Genomic DNA, 4,940 nt, shown 5'->3' on the forward strand with positions numbered 1-4,940 from the left:
TACAGTTTTATTTCTTTTTTCATTGACACCGATCTGTACACAGTAAAAAAAATTGCATATAGAAAGCTAATCATGGCATGTAATGTGGCTGATAACCTTTGGAATTTGATTAAAGATTTAAAATCACAGTGTAGTGTAACAAAGGTGGTATAAAGTTCTCATGTTTGAAAACTTTGCTCTCCAACAGTCCTTAGTGCTTCCATGATTTATATGGTGGGTGTAAATATGAGAATAGAGTATTCCTTAGTGGATAAACAGATGTTTCTCCCTGATATTCTCTATTGTAAGCATATGTTAAGTGCCTTTTATGAATTACCTCGGTGTTATCTCCTTTATTCCTCAATTTGTGAAGAACTAATAGCTCCATTTTGTAGATGTAACCTGAGGTTTAGAACTTCTAAAAAGTAAAAGTAATCTCCAGATCCCTTCTTTGTAGGGTATTTTATAAGGTGACTTGGAAAAGGTAGTGTTTAGAATAGGAATGGCTCCTGGGTCACTGTCTTTTCCTTAAGTGTCAACACTAATAAATGAATAGGGTTATGTTTTTATTTAATAAAAAATATACAGTAAAATAGAGCATATGCAGTTAAAAGAATTTGTAATGTCTGCCACCATAATCAGGTTACCAAACAGTTTCATGGTCCCAGAAAATCCCTCAACATAGGGTTACTTTAAACATTTTTACAAATTACAATGAAAACAATTGTGTAATCTGAACCAAGGCCATTTGAGGAGAAAATAGTTTCTACTTGTAATGGTAATTTATTTTAAATTTTCATAGCAATTTGCAAGTACCTTTTGAAAGTACTGTACAGTTGTATCTGAAAGTCACTATTAACTGTAGGGAAAACAAAGTTTTGAGTAAACAGTATTTGTACATATTTACATTGTATTTTCCTCAGGATGTTTATCAGTTTTGTTGAAGTACACTGCTACAGTGAGAAGAATCCTGAAGTCTCAACTGTAACAAAATTATAAAAACTAAGTGCACATTTGCAGACTCTTGGTCAGGTTGGGCTGTGCTTATGTAGTCACGCTAGATCCCACCCTGATGGCAGCACTTATCTGGGACACTCGGCTTCCTGGCAGAGAAGATGGTGGGTCATGCGCTGGCTCTTAAAGCTGTTAACCAACATAAAACCAAAGCAAGTGGAATGGCTAAGCTGGAGGGCAGTGGCATGGAGTCTGAGGATTTGTGTTTCTGACAAGTTCCCAGATGATGCTAATGCTACTGGCCTACTGGCCCTGCTTTGAGTAGCATGATTGGAAACATTAGCCCAAGAAGTATTGGGGGTGACTGACTGACTGACAAGCTTGTGGAGAATGCCACTGTCTGAATATCTTTCCAGTTTGATCTAGGCCTAGTGGAAAGGAACTAAACAGAAGTGCAATCGATTTCCAGGTGAGGCCTGTCCCAGCATATCTTGCTTATTGGACAGATGTTGTCTAAGGTTAAGCCTGTTGTGCCTGCACTCAGCAACTTCTTTCCAACAATCTAAAATTATTTCTTCAGCTTATTGTGTAAATAAGGGTTTGTGTTGGTGGCTATGGATTAATATGGCAAGTTTTTCTTGTAGTCTCTTCAATATCAAAATAGGTAGGGTTATGTTACAGTTAGAAAGGACCAAAAGTCTAGTTGCTACAAAGGTTTGTCACATTTGAAGTTTGTGGTTTGCCCATGGCTGGGCTCCGCTGTACTCCAGAAACATCTAACTGGAATATTGCCAGTCTCGTGATAGGGAAAAGATGGAGAACAATCAGCTGGCTCTTTCAAAGTGATGCTGGGAAGTGATGCATATCATTAATAAACTTCCTCAGCCAAAGCAAGTCACATACATAGTAGTGACTGTGGGACTGGGGAAGTATAATCCTCCAGGGTAGCAGATATTTTTGGACAATAATACAATCTACCATATCCTAATTTTTCTTTAATTGTCTACAGTCCGTTTAGCTGCTGTTACATATTAAAAGCACTCTACCACTTGTTTTATGTCTTCTTTGCTTATAACCCCAAGAAAGAGCCTTATTGTACAGATAAGAAAATTATCTTTAAGAGGTGAAATTACTTATCTCAGGTCACACAGCCCCCCAGGTGTTAGGATGAGATTCAAATCCAAGTCTGCTCTTTCAAGTTCACTACCTGCTGGAAAGAATTTTAGGCCCTGGCAGACTAGAGGGGCAGACCGGAACAAACTATTTTTCAGCTGGAAACTGAAATAGACATCTGTTTCGATCTGACAGCTTTTGGGATTAATACCCTTTATTTGTTGAAATAATTGAGCTAAAATACGTTTGTTTCATTCCCATAACCCTATGGTGCACAGAACAGAAAGCTACATTCTAAAATTTGGAAACAGATTTAGAAATGTGCTGAAAGATTTTGGTCTGATTTCTACCAATCATTTTTTTCTCCATTAACGCTGGATTCATTTTCTTCAGTAGCTCTTCCCTCCCTTTGCCATCCCAGTAAGATTTATATGTTTGTATATGTGTGTGTATATATACATGTATACACATATATACACACATATATATACATATGTACACATATATATATACACACACACATACTTTTTTTGAGAGAAGTATTAAGGCAACTAATAACAGTTTTCAGCTTTTCCAAAACAATGATTAGAAAAGTCTTCATTCACATAAGTTTTCATCGCTCCAATCAGCACAGTCTTGAATGCCATTTTTGCAGCGAGTTGTGGGAATGCAGGCACAGTCAGCAAAGAAAACAGTATTACATCTCCAGCCTGAACACTTTGGGCACTGTAAAACTAGACAATTTTATTTATTTTAAAAACCATAACTGTTAAAATGTGAAGGTGGACTGAAAAAGATATTATTGGAAAAGAAATAGCCCCCTGGATCTTAAAAATATTAGTGAAAACTGCCCAGCAGGAAAATTACAGATGTTTATTAAAGATTCTACATGTTTGGGTGAAAGAATTTGTACTTTGAAAAGCCAAGTACTACCCCTCACCATCAGCCTAAAAATAAACATACTGACATTACATAAATAAGAAAGAGTGCTCACACCGCCCGCTGAGCTCTGTGATGTAGCCGCTTGCGGAGACTGCAAGCAGCCGCGCCGCGCCCGGCCCGCCCTCTTCCGCTGCCGCCGTGGGAATGGAAACATCTGCCCCACGTGCCGGAAGCCAAGTGGTGGCGACAACTGCGCGCCACTCCGCGGCCTACCGCGCAGATCCTCTACGTGTGTCCTCGCGAGACAAGCTCACCGAAATGGCCGCGTCCAGTCAAGGAAACATTGAGGGAAATTTTGAGTCACTGGACCTTACGGAATTTGCTAAGAAGCAGCCATGGTGGCGTAAGCTGTTCGGGCAGGAATCTGGACCTTCAGCAGAAAAGTATAGCGTGGCAACCCAGCTGTTCATTGGAGGTGTCACTGGATGGTGCACGGGTTTCATATTCCAGAAGGTTGGAAAGTTGGCTGCAACAGCTGTGGGAGGTGGATTTTTTTCTCCTTCAGCTTGCAAACCATACTGGGTATATCACAGTTGACTGGCAACGAGTGGAGAAGGACATGAAGAAAGCCAAAGAGCAGCTGAAGATCCGTAAGAGCAATCAGATACCTACTGAGGTCAGGAGCAAAGCTGAGGAGGTGGTGTCATTTGTGAAGAAGAATGTTCTAGTGACTGGGGGATTTTTCGGAGGCTTTCTGCTTGGCATGGCATCCTAAGGAAGATGACCTCATGTTCATTGTTCCTGGTTTTTTCCAGCCAGCAGCCTCTACACTCCATCGTAGGACATCGAGTCCCTCCTCCTCTTCTCCCATGCCTTCCTCCCTGCCATGGCAAATCCGAGTGGCTTCTATAAGCATCTGCTGGTACAAGTTAATGGGGCACCATGAGCTTGATGGTGGCAGAAGAGACAATAGTCCTTAGCTCTCCTCCCAGTACACCCCCTACTTGGTCAGTGTGTAGGTCAACAAGAAGATTCCTTTACCCCCATGCAAGACACTTAAGAGAACACATTGCAAGATGGCTGACCGTGGAGGATGAGTGGATCCTGAAAGGTTGTCCCAAACTGTTGATTTGGAAAAGAAATAAGCACATAGATAACCTTATCGTGTGCTGCATGGAAAGGAACTGAGTACATTTGCCTTTAAGCATGGAAAAAAAAAAAAAAAAGAAAGAAAGGGTTCCTTTGAGCTTGTATGTTCAATCAGCAGGGAAAAGAATCACTGCTAATTGGCAGCTAGCAAGAAGAAAAGGATCTCCTTATACTTTTAGTCTTTATTTGTCAGAGCATTGTTATCTGTAATTCCTAGCATTTCTATTTCTACCCTCCACGATGACCAGACAAAGGGCAGGAAATTATCTATTTAGTGTATTTCTGATAGGGCTTTCAGATACTAACTGGGGCCACGAGGTATTGGAATTGCACCTCTGCTATGGTTATGAGATTGTGGGGTGATCAGGTGTCTGCCAAGTATTAAACTACCGTAGGGAACAGAATGAGGGGAGGAGAGAAGGAGGAAAGTGAGGGAGGAGAAGCAAGGAAATGGCAAAGGTTAAACAAAAAATTTTTTGAGAGCCAAAGCACTCAACAGATTTTTGTTTGATCTTCACCAACCTTTGTAAAGAAATATAGAAGGAATTTGATAGCAGACAAGAGCTGTCTATCAAGATTATTTCCTTTGGTAATTCTTGCAGAACTGGCTGTATTCTTAGCTAGAGAATTCATCTAGTCTAAATATGCACAAACTACTGGAAATGATAGAATCTTAAAATCATGGATGTATCCTTAAGGAAGGCTTGTAAGGATGAGTTAATTTATGTAATTGAAGTATAAGGGTAGCCACTCCAAGAAGCCATTAAAAAATTAATGACATTTTCATTTTTACCTGATTCATCTGAGCAATCACCACAGTCATTTCTTGTGTCACACACCTTGTCCATATATGTCCAAGTCTT

The 4,940-nt window shown here is 40.1% G+C and overlaps 1 pseudogene; it reads left to right on the top strand.

Annotated features, from left to right (window-relative positions):
* The first annotated feature begins 3,091 nt into the window (after nt 1-3,091).
* Nucleotides 3,092-4,162, top strand: LOC100436378 (FUN14 domain-containing protein 2-like; annotated as a pseudogene).
* The last annotated feature ends 778 nt before the right edge of the window (nt 4,163-4,940 follow it).

The sequence above is a fragment of the Pongo abelii genome, chromosome 4, assembly GCF_028885655.2.
Source record: "Pongo abelii isolate AG06213 chromosome 4, NHGRI_mPonAbe1-v2.0_pri, whole genome shotgun sequence".
NCBI classification, from domain to species: domain Eukaryota; kingdom Metazoa; phylum Chordata; class Mammalia; order Primates; family Hominidae; genus Pongo; species Pongo abelii.